Source organism: Ornithorhynchus anatinus, chromosome 2, assembly GCF_004115215.2.
Source record: "Ornithorhynchus anatinus isolate Pmale09 chromosome 2, mOrnAna1.pri.v4, whole genome shotgun sequence".
NCBI lineage: Eukaryota > Metazoa > Chordata > Mammalia > Monotremata > Ornithorhynchidae > Ornithorhynchus > Ornithorhynchus anatinus.
In genome coordinates, this window is record NC_041729.1 from 77,873,498 (window position 1) to 77,888,706 (window position 15,209).

The 15,209-nt window shown below is 50.5% G+C and overlaps 1 protein-coding gene across 3 annotated transcripts in view; it reads left to right on the plus strand.

The window, feature by feature from the left end:
- Positions 1–3,370: 3,370 nt before the first annotated feature.
- KATNA1 (katanin catalytic subunit A1) overlaps positions 3,371–15,209 on the plus strand; it is a 34,144-nt gene continuing 22,305 nt past the window's right edge. Inside the window, exon 1 of one of the 3 annotated variants that reach the window (XM_029057867.2) lies at positions 3,371–3,451. The gene's annotated coding sequence lies outside the window, so the exon portion shown is untranslated. Of the gene's footprint in view, positions 3,452–7,491; positions 7,598–15,209 lie in introns of those variants that run through there. The other 2 variants (XM_029057869.2, XM_029057868.2) reach the window with 2 other exon arrangements.

Below are 15,209 nucleotides of genomic sequence, written 5' to 3' on the forward strand. Positions count from 1 at the left end.
CGTCATGGACAGGGAACGTGTCTGTTAATTGTATAGTGCTCTGCACGCTAATGCGGGCAGGGAGTGTGTCTGGTATATTGTTGGACTGTAGTAATAATAATAATAATGGTGGTATTTGTTAAGCGCTTACTCTGTGCAGAGCACTCTTCTAAGCGCTGGGGGAGATACGGGGCAATCAGGTTGTCCCACGTGAGGCTCACAGTTAATCCCCATTTTACAGATGAGGTCACTGAGGCACAGAAGTGACTTGTCACACAGCTGCCAAGTGACAGAGCTGGGATTCGAACTCATGACCTCTGACTCCCAAGCCCGGTCTCTTTCCACTAAGCCATGCTGCTTCTCTAACAAATAACAAATGCCATCATCAGTAAGCTCTTACTAGGTGCCAAGCACTCTTCTAAGCGCTGGGGGGGGAAATGCACGGTGATCAGGTTGTCCCACATTGGGCTCACAGTCTTCATCCCCTTTTTACAGATGAGGTCGCTGAGGCCCAGAGAAGGGAAGCGACTGGCCCAAAGTCACCCAGCTGCCATCGTACTCTCCGAAGAGTAGAGTCCAGTCCCCTGCACACAGTAAGCGCTCAATAAACACGATTGAATCAATCAGTGAATACGATTGCCGGACTGACAGGGCCAAGCGCAGAGTTAACGCAGAGGTGGGTAGGGCAGACGAGGGCCCAATCTGGGATTCATTCATCCATTCATTCAGTGGTATTTATTGAGCGCCTAGTGTGTGCAGAGCACTGTACCAAGCGCTTGGAATGGACAATTGAGCAACAGATAGAGACCCCTCCCTGCCCAACAACGGGCTCGCAGTCTAAACCTGTTTAAAAACAGTCTAAACCAGTTTTGGCCAAGCCTTTATCGGCATTTATCGGAGATACAGGTGCGGGTCAGCGGAAAGAGCCTGGGCTTGGAAGTCATTCATTCAATAGTATTTATTGAGGGCTTACTATGTGCCGAGCACTGGACTAAGCGCTAGGAATGGACAGATCAGTAAGAGAGACAGTTCCTGCCCTTTGACGGGCTTAACAGTCTAATCGCGGGAGACAGACAAGAACAATTATTCATTCATTCATTCAATAGTATTTATTGAGCGCTTACTATGTGCAGAGCACTGTACTAAGCGCTTGGAATGAACAAGTCGGCAACAGAGACAGTCCCTGCCGTTTGACGGGCTTACAGTCTAATCGGGGGAGACGGACAGACAAGAACGATGGCAATAAATAGAGTCAAGGGGAAGAACATCTCGTCAAAACAATGGCAACTAAATAGAATCGAGGCGATGTACATTTCATTAACAAAATAAATAGGGTAATGCAAATACCGAATCCCGACTCTGCCACTTGCCACCTGACTGTGGGCAAGTCATGTCATTTCTCTGGGCCTCAGTGACCTCATCTGGAAAATGGGGATGAAGACTGTGAGCCTCACGTGGGACAACCTGATGACCCTGGATCTCCCCCAGCGCTTAGAACCGTGCTCGGCACATAGTAAGCGCTTCACAAATACCAACATCATTATTATGGAGCAATTCCTGCGTGCAGAGCACGGTACTAAGCGCTTGGAGTGGCCAATTGGGCAACCGTAAGAGATCCTCCCTGCCCAACGACGGGCTCACGGTGTAGAAGGTGGGAGGCAGCAAAGCAAAACGGATTCATTCCGTGAATGGTATTTATTGAGCGCTTCCTTTCAGTCCTTCAATTCGGTAGCATTGATTGCGCGCTTACAGTGTGCAGAACACTGCGCCAAGCGCTTGGAGGCCCATCCCGGAGGCTGGAGAACGGCCCCGGGGCTCCGCCGCCCTCCCTGGCTCAGAGGTCATCCCTCGCCCCCAACAGCAGGGGGCAGTGGCGCTTCCATTTCTTCGCTGCCGGCGCCTCTGCGCAGGCGCCAGTTCTCTCTCTCCCCCCCTCCGGCGGAAGTGACGCAGCCGCTCTGGCTTCACCCTCGAGGGGTGGAGGGGGAAGAAGAGGCGGCGCTCCTGGAGCCTCTGCGCAGGCGCCAGTTTTTCCCCCCTACCCCGCCCCTCTCGGGAGGAAGTGACGCAGCCTGTTTGGCTTTACGGGGGGGAGGCGGCGCTCCTGGAGCCTCTGCGCAGGCGCCAGTTTTCCCCTCTGCCCCCGCCCCTCTGGACCGGAAGTGACGCAGCCGGTTTGGCTTCCCACTGCAGGTGGGAGGGGAAAGAAGAGGCGACGCTTCTGCGCAGGCGCCAGTTTTCCCCCCTCTGCCCCCGCCCCTCCGGGCCGGAAGTGACGCACCGGTTTGGCTTCCCACTGCAGGTGGGAGGGGAAAGAAGAGGCGACGCTTCTGCGCAGGCGCCAGTTTTCCCCCCTCTGCCCCCGCCCCTCCGGGCCGGAAGTGACGCACCGGTTTGGCTTCCCACTGCAGGTGGGAGGGGAAAGAAGAGGTGACGCTTCTGCGCAGGCGCCAGTTTTCCCCCCTCTGCCCCCGCCCCTCCGGGACGGAAGTGACGCACCGGTTTGGCTTCCCACTGCAGGTGGGAGGGGAAAGAAGAGGCGACGCTTCTACGCAGGCGCCAGTTTTCCCCTCTGCCCCCGCCCCTCCGGGCCGGAAGTGACGCCGCCAATTTGGCTTCCCGCCGCAGGTGGGAGGGGAAAGAAGAGGCGACGCGTCTGCGCAGGCGCCAGTTTTCCCCTCTGCCCCGCCCCTCCGGGTCGGACGTGACGCAGGCCTGTTGGGCTTCACGCTGGGGGGGGGGGGAGAGGCGGCGATCCTGGAGACTCTGCGCAGGCGCCAGCTTTCCCCTCTGTCCCCGCCCCTCCGGACCGGAAGTGACGCCGCCAATTTGGCTTCCCGCCGCAGGTGGGAGGGGAAAGAAGAGGCGACGCGTCTGCGCAGGCGCCAGTTTTCCCCTCCGCCCCCGCCCCTCGGGGCCGGAAGTGACGCCGCCAATTTGGCTTCCCGCTGGGAGGAGGGAGAGGGGAGAAGAGGCGGCGCTCCTGGAGCCTCTGCGCAGGCGCCAGCTTTCCCCTCTGTCCCCGCCCCTCCGGACCGGAAGTGACGCCGCCAATTTGGCTTCCCGCCGCAGGTGGGAGGGGAAAGAAGAGGCGACGCGTCTGCGCAGGCGCCAGTTTTCCCCTCCGCCCCCGCCCCTCGGGGCCGGAAGTGACGCCGCCAATTTGGCTTCCCAGCGCAGGTGGGAGGGGAAAGAAGAGGCGACGCGTCTGCGCAGGCGCCAGTTTTCCCCTCCGCCCCCGCCCCTCGGGGCCGGAAGTGACGCCGCCAATTTGGCTTCCCGCTGGGAGAGGGGAGAGAGGCGGTGCTCCTGGAGCCTCTGCGCAGGCGCCAGCTTTCCCCTCCGCCCCCGCCCCTCCGGGCCGGAAGTGACGCAGCCGGTTTGGCTTCAGACTGGGTTTGGGGGGGGGCGGGGAAGAAGAAGAGGAGCCGCCGAGGCGGGCGGAGGTGAGGGGTCGGGGCCCAGGGGCCGGGTGAGTGTCTGCGCCCCGGGACCGCCGCCTCCCCTCCCCCACCAGTCTGCTCATTTGCACCGAGCATTTATTCCCCCATTTTGTTCTGTTAACGAGCTGTGCCTCCCCTTCCTGCGCTTTATGCTGATGATGTTGTCTTCTTTGCGTTTTGTTCCGTTCTGCTCTGCCGTCCGTCCCCCGTCCCCCCTTTCAGACTGCGACCCCGTGGTGGGGGCCGGGAGGGTCTCTCTCTCTGTGGCCCAGTTGTCCATGCCAAGCGCTTAGTACAGTGCTCTGCCCATAGTGAGAGCTCAATAAATACGATGGAATGAATACTTGTTTTATTTTGTTGTCCGTCTCCCCCTTTTAAACTGTGAGCCCGTCCTGGGGGAGGGATGGTCTCTCTCTGTGGCCCAACTGTCCATGCCAAGCGCTTAGTACAGTGCTCTGCCCATAGGAAGCGCTCAATAAATGCTATTGAATGAGTGAGTGAATGAATGTCTCCCCCGATTAGCCTGCGAGCCCGTCGTTGGGCAGGGATGGTCTCTCTCTGTGGCCCATTTGTCCCTTCCAAGCGCTTAGTACAGTGCTCTGCACATAGGAAGCGCTCAATAAATGCTATTGAATGAATGAATGAATGAGTGAATGAATGAGTGAATGTCTCCCCCGATTAGACTACGAGCCCGTCGTTGGGCAGGGATGGTCTCTCTCTGTGGCCCAACTGTCCATGCCAAGCGCTTAGTACAGTGCTCTGGACATAGGAAGTGCTCAATAAATGCTATTGAATGAATGAATGAATGAGAATGAATGAGTGAATGTCTCCCCCGATTAGACTGCGAGCCCGTCGTTGGGCAGGGATGGTCTCTCTCTGTGGCCCAACTGTCCATGCCAAGCGCTTAGTACAGTGCTCTGGACATAGGAAGTGCTCAATAAATGCTATTGAATGAATGAGTGAATGAGTGAATGAATGAGTGAATGTCTCCCCCGATTAGACTGCGAGCCCGTCGTTGGGCAGGGATGGTCTCTCTCTGTGGCCCAATTGTCCACTCCAAGCGCTTAGTACAGTGCTCTGCACACACTAGGCACTCAATAAATACTATTGAATGAATGAATGAATGGCTCCCCCTTTTCGACTGTGAGCCCGTCATTGGGGTAGGGATGGTCTCTCTCTCTCTTGCCCATTTGTCCCTTCCAAGCGCTTAGCACAGTGCTCTGCACAGAGTAAGCGCTCAATAAATACTATTGAATGAGTGAATAAATGAATGCCCCCCCCGTTTAGACTGTGAGCCCGTCCTGGGGCAGGGTTGGTCTCTCTCTGTTGCCCATTTGTCCCTTCCAAGCGCTTAGTCCAGTGCTCTGCACAGAGTAAGCCCTCAATAAATACTATTGAATGAATGTCGTGGCTCAGTGGAAAGAGCCCGGGCTTGGGAGTCAGAGGTCATGGGTTCGAATCCCAGCTCGGCCACTTGTCAGCTGTGTGACTTGGGGCAAGTCACCTCATTTCTCTGGGCCTCAGTTCCCTCGTCTGTAAAATGGGGATGAAGACTGGGAGCCCCACGTGGGACAACCTGATTCCCCTGTGTCTACCCCAGCGCTTAGAAGAGTGCTCGGCACATAGTAAGTGCTTAACAAATACCAACATTATTATTAATGTCCCCCCCATTTGGACTGTGAGCCCGTCATGGGGCAGGGCCGGTCTCTCTCTGTTGCCCAATTGTCCATTCCAAGTGCTTAATCCAGTGCTCTGCACATAGTAAGCGCTCGATCAATATGAATAAATGAACGTCTCCCCCATTTAGACTGTGAGCCCATCCTTGGGCAGGGATGGTCTCTCTCTCTGTGGCCCAATTGTCCATTTAAGCGCTTAGTCCAGTGCTCTGCCCATAGGAAGCCCTCAATAAATACTATTGAATGAATGAATATATTGCTTTTTACCCTGTTTATTTTGTTAGGTGTGCATCCCCTTCCTGCTATTTATCTTGGTGATGTCTTCTTTTTGTTTTGTTCTGTTTGGCTTTGGTGTCTGTCTCCTCCTGTGTAGACTATGAGCGGGGATTCTCTCTCTCTGTGGCCCAACTGTCCATGCCAAGCGCTTAGTCCAGTGCTCTACCCATAGGAAGCGCTCAATAAATACTATTGAATGAATGAACGAATGAATGTCTCCCCCCGTTTAGACTGTGAGCCCGTTGTTGGGCAGGGATGGTCTCTCTCTGTGGCCCAACTGTCCATGCCAAGCGCTTAGCCCAGTGCTCTGCCCATAGGAAGCGCTCAATAAATACTATTGAATGAATGAATATATTATTACCCTATTTCTTTTGTTAATGAGGTGTGCATCCCCTTCCTGCTCTTTATCTTGATGATGTTGTCTTCTTTTTGTTTTGTTCTGTTTCGCTCTGCTGTCCCTCTCCCCCGGATTAGACCGGGAGCCCGTCATTGGGCAGGGATTGTCTCTTATCTGTTGCCCGATTGTCCATGCCGAGCGCTTAGTACAGTGCTCTGCACAGAAGAAGCGCTCAATACATAGGACTGAATGACAGGACAGGACTGCAGAGCCAAGGCCTCCCCTCCCCCAGGTCCCACTCAAAACCCACCACCCCCTTCTCTTCTTGTTTTTTCCACTCAGTCGGGGAAGAGGATTCAGCACCGTTCGCGTTTCTCCCCTTCATTCATTTTCTACGGTCTCTATCGACCAGCGGGGCCCAGTTGGAAAGAACCCGGGCTTGGGAGTCAGGGGTCGTGGGTTCAAATCCCGAGCTCCGCCACTCGTCCGTCGGGTGACTTTGGACCGGTCACTCCCCTTCTCTGTGCCCTCAGTTCCCTCATCTGTCAAATGGGGATGAAGACTGGGAGCCCCACCTAGGGCAACCTCATCACCTTCCATCCCCTCCAGCGCTTAGAACAGTGCTTGGCACATAAGGAAGCGCTTAGCAAATGCCATCCTTATTATCATGATCACCGAGCGCTTGCCGGGATGATGATGGTATTTGTTAAGCGCTTCCTACGTGCCAAGCACTGTTCTAGGCACTGGGGGGGTAATACAAGGTGATCAGGCTGCTTCTGGGTGCAGGCCGCTGTCCTAAGCGCTTGGGAAAGTAGAGTGCAGCAATAAAAGAGAGAGAATCTCTGCCCGCAACGGGCACGGTGTGATTTGTGATCGGGAAGCAGCGTGGCTCAGTGGAAAGAGCCCCGGCTTGGGAGTCAGAGGGCATGGGTTCGAATCTCGGCTCTGCCGCTTGTCAGCTGTGTGACTGTGGGCAAGTCTCTTCACTTCTCTGGGCCTCAGTGACCTCATCTGTAAAAGGGGGATTAACTGTGAGCCTCACGTGGGACAACCTGATTGCCCTGTATCTACCCCGGCGCTTAGAACAGTGCTCTGCGCGTAGTAAGCGCTTAACAAATACCACCATTATTATTATTTGTGGGTTTTAAATGTGACGTGACCTCTGTAATTGACGTTTAGGGAACCATGAAACCGGGTAAGCATATTGTCTGTCTTCCCCCTTCTTGACTGTGAGCCTGTTCTGGGGCAGGGATAGTCTCTGTGGCCAGATTGTACTCTTCAAGCGTTTAGTGCAGTGCTCTGCACACAGTAAGCGCTCAATAAATACGATTGAATGAATGCTCTGCCCAAAATAAGCACTCAATAAATACGACTGAATGAACAAAGTGTCCGGAGTGGTTTGCCCCCTCCGTTTTTTGTTTTTTTTTTGTGGTCACATGGTGACCAAGTGGATTCTTCAGCGTTGGACGTTAAAAAAAAACCACACCATTCCTTTTACCCATCCCCCCCCCCAAGCATCCCTTCACCCGTTGGACGACGTTTTCTTTTCAAACATTGAGCTTCAGCGTGATGGCTGATACCTTCTTCATCAGCGGGAGCTTCGAATAGCTTTTCACTTCACCGTAGCCCTGTTGAAAACCTTGCTGGCCTGGTACTTTTAGAATGTGTGCCAAGCGCTTTGTTTTGTTGTCATAATGATAGAACACTAAGGTGTCAAGATTCCCGTACTCATCACAGACACCTAAGAGCCCCAAAACACTTTATTCCCTTGTTTTGGAGAGTAGGGGGCTAAGGGAGGAAGGAAAACTTTAATTTATCAGCGGTATTAAAAAAAAAATAACATTTTATAACGTCCACCGTTCTGAAGAATGACTAGCATGGTGGAGGTATGTGCATCCTTAGAATGGGAGAGATCTTTGCGGCCGGTAGGAACTGTCTACTTTAGGTTAATTCGTTCTCTTTAGTTTTACGATAGGGTAGATTTTCAGAGTCAGCTCCCAGATTTCCTGGTTCTCCCCTCAGCTCTGTGACCGATCCCATTCGGTCTCTTGTTGCCGTTCGGCTGCCGCTCCCTACCTAGATGCGGCTGTCCCTCAAGTCTATTGATTCAATTTAGTTGCCATTGTTTTTACGAGATGTTCTTCCCCTTGACTCTATTTATTGCCATTGTTCTCCCCCGATTTGACTGTAAGCCCGTCAAACGGCAGGGACCGTCTCTATCTGTTGCCGACTTGTTCATTCCAAGCGCTTAGTACAGTGCTTTGCACATAGGAAGCGCTCAATAAATACTACTGAATGAATGAATGAAAAGTCTCAGTCCTGGGTCCCCCGTCTCTTCTCCGCACTCACCTGGGGAGCTCATCTGCTCCCGTGGCTTCGTTTAGCATCTCTGTACAGATGAGAGCCCGGCTCAGTGGAAACAGCCCGGGCTTGGGAGTCAGAGGTCATGGGTTCGAATCCCGGCTCCGCCACTTAGCTGTGTGACTGTGGGCAAGTCACTTCACTTCTCTGGGCCTCAGTTACCTCATCTGTAAAATGGGGGTGAAGACTGTGAGCCTCACATGGGACAGCCTGACTACCCTGTATCTACCCCAGCTCTTAGAACAGTGCTCTGCACATAGTAAGCGCTTAACAAATACCAACATTATGATTATTATTATCTCCCTTAACTGCCTGGCTCTTTCTCCTTCTCTGCAGTCTCACATCTTCTCTTGACCCCAAGACATCTGTACGTGAGTGTCCCACTGGCACCTTAGTGGGGAAGCAGCGTGGCTCAGTGGAAAAGAGCCTGGGCTTCGGAGTCAGAGGTCATGGGTTCGACTCCCGGCTCTGCCACTTGTCAGCTGGGTGACTGTGGGCAAGTCACTTCACTTCTCTGTGCCTCAGTTCCCTCATCTGTAAAATGGGGATTAACTGTGAGCCTCACGTGGGACGACCTGATTACCCTGTATCTCCCCCAGCGCTTAGAACAGTGCTCGGCACATAGTAAGCGCTTAACAAATACCAACATTATTATTAGTTTTGTCCAAAACTAAACTCATTTCGCTCCCAGATCTTCCCCCCTCAACTTCCTCATCCCTGTTGACAACATCACTCTCCTCCCCGTAACATTTTTCTTGACTCCTTCCATTCTTTCATTACCCACGTTTTTTCCGTCTCCAAGTTCTGTCAGTCTTTCCTTCACGGCATTTCCGGTATCCTCCCCGTCCTCTCCAAATGTTCCCACACTTCTCCAGGCCCTTGTCATATCCTGGCTTAGCAGTAGAATCAACCACCTCGCTGATCTCCAGGCCTCCAGTCTCTCCCTCCTGCAGCCCGTAATAATAATGATGGTATCTGTTAAGCGCTTACTAGGTGCCAAGCTCTGTTCTGAGCGCTCGGGGAGATACAAGGTCATCAGGTTGTCCCACATGGGGCTCGCAGTCTTCATCCCCGTTTGACAGATGAGGCAGCTGAGACCCAGAGAAGTGAAGTGACTTGCCCAGAGTCACACAGCTGACAAGTGGCGGAGCGGGGATTAGAACCCACGACCTCTGACTCCCAAGCCGGGGCTCTTTCCACTGAGCCACGCTGCTTCTCTACTTCATTTGACTGTCCAGATGGCTTTTCTGAAACCTCATTGGGCACACCTCTCCCCATTCCTCAACGAACTTACAGTGGCTGCCCGTTCCTGTCTCCGTCAAGCAGAAATACCTAACCATAGGCTTTAAGGCAGGCAGCAACCAGTCAGTCATAGGGAAGCAGCGTGGCTCAGTGGAAAGAGCCCGGGCTTGGGAGTCAGAGGTCATGGGTTCAAATCCCAGCTCTGCCATTTGTCAGCTGGGTGACCGTGGGCAAGTCACTTCACTTCTCCGGGCCTCAGTTCCCTCCTCTGTAAAATGGGGATGAAGACTGTGAGCCCCACGTGGGACGACCTGATTCCCCTGTGTCTACCCCAGCGCTTAGAACAGTGCACGGCACATAGTAAGCGCTTAACAAATACCAACATTATATTATTATTACAACCTGATTACCCTGTATCTACCCCAGCGCTTAGAACAGTGCTCGGCACAGAGTAAGCACTTAAATACCAACTTTATTATTATTTATTATATTCTATGTTTACCGTGTGCAGAGCACTGTACTAAACTTTTGGGAGAGTACGGTCTAACACATTTGGTAGACGTGTTCCCTGCCTACAAGGAGCTCTCTTGCAGTCTCGAGGAGAATGCATCCAACTCTCTCCGTCCTGCTTCTCCCACCCTTCCTCGGCTCTTCCTCTCTGTTCCGCTCAAGCTAACCTACTTTCCGTGCCTCATTTTCATCACTCCTGCCACTGACCTCTTACTCCCTCCCACCCCCTTCATATCTGACAGAGCACAGTTCGGAGGAACAGAATCTTCAAAGCCCTTCTGAAGTCACATCTCTTCCTGGAGGCCTTCCCCAATTTAATTTATATTTTCCCCCAATTTATAGCGTGCCCCCCCCCCATTGTCACTTCAACACTTCCATGCCACTTCAACACTCTACTCACAAACCTCCTGTAGCACTGAGATATCAAAGTTACATAACCTTTTAAGTAGGAAAAGATATCCCCTTTTCCTTCTCTTTTATATATTTTATTGTATGTCTCACCTAGGAGACTATAATCTTCTCTAGGAAGCTACCCATGTCATCTTATTTTATTGCACTCTCCCAAGAGTTTTTGATCCAGTGCCGTTCTGCTCAGAGTAGGCACTCAATATAATAATAATAATAATAATAATAATGTTGGTATTTGTTAAGCGCTTACTATGTGCCGAGCACTGTTCTAAGCGCTGGGGTAGACATAGGGAAATCAGGTTGTCCCACATTGGGCTCACAGTCTTAATCCCCATTTTACAGATGAGGGAACTGAGGCACAGAGAAGTGAAGTGACTCGCCCACGGTCACACAGCCGACAAGTGGCAGAGCTGGGATTCGAACTCATGAGCCCTGACTCCAAAGCCCGTGCTCTTTCCACTGAGCCACTGTTGCTTGATCTGTGAGGACAAAATCGAGGTAAATAATGTGAAAGGACTTTGGGGAAGAGGAAAAAATCCATATGGCTCTATAGGGAGAGGTATTATGGATGGCTTTCGTAATTATTTTAAAGCTAGTTATGCTTGAATTGTTAAAAGAAACTCCCAGAAATCGTGAGAATCCATCGGTAGTCACTCTGTAGTTAGGATCTTTGTCTCATTTTAAAGTGTTTGGAAACCAACTCTGAAGCAACGTTAAAGGTTGAATCGGTGATGGTCTCAAGGGAACAGCTAAGGTGCTTTTCCCATCTTTTGGCTAATTCGGTCGATCCTATTTATTGATCAGTCAATAGGATTTAATGAGAGCCTGCTGTCTGCACACAGTAAAGTGCTCAGATACCATTGAGGACACTGTACTAAGCACTTGGGAAAATGCAGTACAGGTAGAAAATTCAAGGATTTTATAACTTCATGGGGGAGATGGACACAAAATGATTTACAGATGGGAGGGAAAGATGGATGGGTGAATAGGAATAAATGCTGTAATGGGATACGTAAATCAGTGTACATTGTCCCAGGGTGACCGTTTTCCCAAGTACTGAGGCCGAGACCGGTGGGGAAAAAACAAATTCTGGGTACGGAGGGATGAGGAGGACTTTGAAGAAGGGGAGAGCGATGGTTTGGCCGGTATGCAAGAAAAGTGTTTCTGGAAGTGATTGATCAGTCAATCAATGGTACTTAATAATAATGGTGGTATTTTTTAGGCGCTTCCTATGGGTAAAGCACCGTTCTAAGCGCTGGGGGGGATACAGGGTGATCAGGTTGTCCCACGTGGCGCTCACATCTTCATCCTCATTTTACGGATGAGGTAGCTGAGGCCCAGAGAAGTGAAGTGACTTGCCCAAAGTCACACAGCTGACAAGCAGTGGAGCTGGGCTTAGAACCCACGACCTCTGACTCCCAAGCCTGGGGCTCTTTCCGCTGAGCCAGGCTTACTGGAGTGCTTACTATGTACTAAGCGCTTGGGAGGGTACGTGTCCTCTGCCCATGACAAGCTTACAGTCTAGAGGGGGAGACAGACATAATGAATAAATAATTCATATAATATGAATAAGTGAGCAAGAGGTCTAGGGCTGGACTGTCACGAGTGAGGCACGGGGGAAGAGTTGGTAAGAAAAAGAGAGGGCACATGGACTGCTTTAAAGCTAATAATCGGGCATTCCTGCTTCACTAGGAGAACGGGGGACCGTTTGGAGGCTATCCATCTCCTGTTTTTGGAGATAGTGCTATCTTGCAGAAGTTATAGCGTGTACCGTAACGATAAAAGTGCCAAGGAGATTCTGCTTGTCATCCTGACTGATGATCTTGTGCCTGTTGACTCATGGGCCTTTAAAGTACTAATTTTAGTTGGATTTTGTTAGACTACGAGCCCCCTGTGTGGGACCAAATTACCTTGTATTTATCCCAGTGCCGGGAGCAGTGCTTGACCCACAGTGAACGCTTTGCAAATACCGTACGGTAATTATTATTCAAGAGCTTTGTGCTCTCTTGTCGTAAAGTGAATATTAATCTTGATTGTTCTGGAGAGAATGCAGATTTCAAGCTGAATTGTTTATCAACAAAGATGGAGGGTGGAGTCCCACAGTTTAAAATGCCAAGTCTTTTTTTATGCTTCTTTCGAAGTTACGCTCCATTTTAGAGTCCACAGCAACCTTCCTAAGGTCAAATACTTGTTTTATAATGCTAATTATGTACATTAAATGACAGAATGGAGAAGCAGCGTGGCTCAGTGGAAAGAGCACGGGCTTTGGAGTCAGGGCTCATGAGTTCGAATCCCAGCTCTGCCACTTGTCGGCTGTGTGACTGTGGGCGAGTCACTTAACTTCTCTGTGCCTCAGTTCCCTTATCTGTAAAATGGGGATTAAGACTGTGAGCCCCACGTGGGACAACCTGATTCCCCTGTGTCTACCCCAGCGCTTAGAACAGTGCTCGGCACATAGTAAGCGCTTAATAAATACCAACATTATTAGAATATGTTTACTGTGCTGTAAATAGACTTGGGTCATTCGTTAGATTTCCTTAATTCCCAGTGACTTTTTGAATCAGTATTACGGTGTTCTATACCAGAGTTCATAATTTCCAGAAATGTTACCTGGCATTATAACATCGGTTCCCAAGGGTAAGTGCTTGTTTTACTGAGCAGATCTGTTCTATTGTACTCTCACAAGCCTTTAGTATAGTGTTCAGCGCATAGTAAGCACTCAGTAAATAAGATTGGCTTACTACAAATACAGTTCCAAGTAAACTAACCCAAAAGGTAATGGAAAGAAGAGGCAGAGACCATTTAAGTAGATGGTGAGAAATTAGCAAATCAGTTACTTTTTAAATAAGTGTTATCTAAATGCTTTTTATTCGTTTTCCCCTTTCTTTTTCCTCACATGCTCTTAAGAAGTCATTTTTTTACATTATTCCTTGAGATACGGACAGTGAAGTTCTAGAAATGGGAGTTAGACTTTCTTGGCCATCCTATGCTCTTCTTTGATTTAAAATGTTTTGTTTGCATCTTGCCCAACCAATTTTAATGAGTTAGTCATCAGTTAAGCCTTAAAGCCTAACAAGCTGGGAAAACAAAAGGGTTGGCATGATAGGATGAAACTAAGTGGAAAAGCTTGCTCTGAGGTAGGGCCGATACAACCTATTATCATTTCACTGAGGGAACTTGGCTGTAGTTGGCAGAGTAATTTTCTGAAAGCTCTTGGACAAGAGGTGTTTCTCTATTGCTCTATTATACCAAATGCTGAATATTTATATATATATATATATTATATTTTTGGTATATTTTGATATACCAAATGCTCCCTGAGTATTCGTGTGTAGTTTAGACATTCAAATGTGGCTGTATAACTTTTATCAGACTTCAGAATCTGAATGTACAGTACAGTGAGTTCCCATGAAGTGCCCAGTGTTCTAATATTAACTTCTTGACCATCACAGCCCCAAGCACGCAACTGCTTCTTCGGATATTACATCGTGTCCCGAATGGATGGACACCCGTTGTCAGAAGAACGTCCCCTAACTCCCCCCCGCCGGTCCATACGATATGTGTAATAAAAGCACGCATTCTGGGGGAACCGACGACATTCTCATCAGGTCGGCAATAAGGATGGTTTAGGATTAGCTGTGACTCGACATTTCATTTAAAACCAAGGGAGAAATGGATGGCAAAGTCAAGACCGTGCCGTTTTCTTGTTTTCTGTCACCAGAACCTCTGAACGTGCTCTTAGCAATGGCCAGCTTTCAGACAACTAGGGAATATTGGCTACGAACGGGGATGGAAGTACATTGGAACCATCCAAAACGGGGTGTGCGTTCCCTTTGAATTCAGAGCGGCTATGGTGGGTTTTTTTGCTCGGCACTAGGCTGAACTGTCTGGGCTGGAATTATTCAGTGGTACCAGGGCTGTACTGTCCCATCAATTACTCCATCAGTGGTATTTATCGAGTGCTTACTGTATGCAGAGTAATGTAATAATAACGTGTGGCTACGAATCGGAAACGCCTGGAAGGCAGATGATGATAATAATTGGTTACTATGTTCTTACCATGTCCCAGGCAGTGTACTAGATTCAAGATAATCGGGTTGGACCCAGCCCCTGTCCCACATAGGGCTCACAGCCTTAATCCCCATTTCACAGGTGAGGTAACTGAGGCACAGAGAAATGAAGCGATTTGCCCCAGGAAGGTCACACAGAGAGAGGGCGAAACCGGGATTAGAACCCAGCTCGTCTGACGGACTGCCCGCCCTGTGCGCTTTCCACGGAGCTCCACTGTAAACTCGTGAAAGGGTACGGTTCAACAGAGTTGGTAGGGACCTGCCCACAACGAGTTTACCGTCTAGAGGGGGAGATTGACATTAATATAAACAAATTATGGGTGTGTTCGTAAGTGCCGTGGGGCTGAGGGTGGGGTGAATCCCAAACGCCCAGCCGAGTTCCATGTGGTGAAAAGGGTGGGTGTGGGGGAATAATCAGGCGTGGGAGGTGTGGATTTGACCCCACTGGGAGTGCCAGCCACCGGCATCCCTGGCTACTCCCATGATGAACCAGTATGTGTGTACTGGGAGAAAGCCGGGCCGGGGAGCCGCAGGGCAGGCTAGGCAAGTTTTCGCCGCAGCTGGGACTCCAAATGCCTTGGTTTCCCCTCCCTCCAACCCCAGGCCACTGTTACTCTCACCCCTGCCGGAAGGGAAACTTGACCTCCTCAAAAGTTTATGTTGTTTCTACTGTGCTACTTCACTTCTACTTTTTTAAAGGATTTTTAAAATTGTTGTTATGATATTTGTTGAGTGCTGACTGTACCAGCCACGGTACTGAGCGCCGGGCTAGATACAAGCCAAACAGGTTGGACACAGTCCCTGCCCCACGTGGGGCTCCCGGTATTGATCCCCATTTTACCGATGACGGAACTGAGGCCCAGAGAAGTGAAGTGACGTGCCCAAGGTCACACAGCAGACCAGTGGC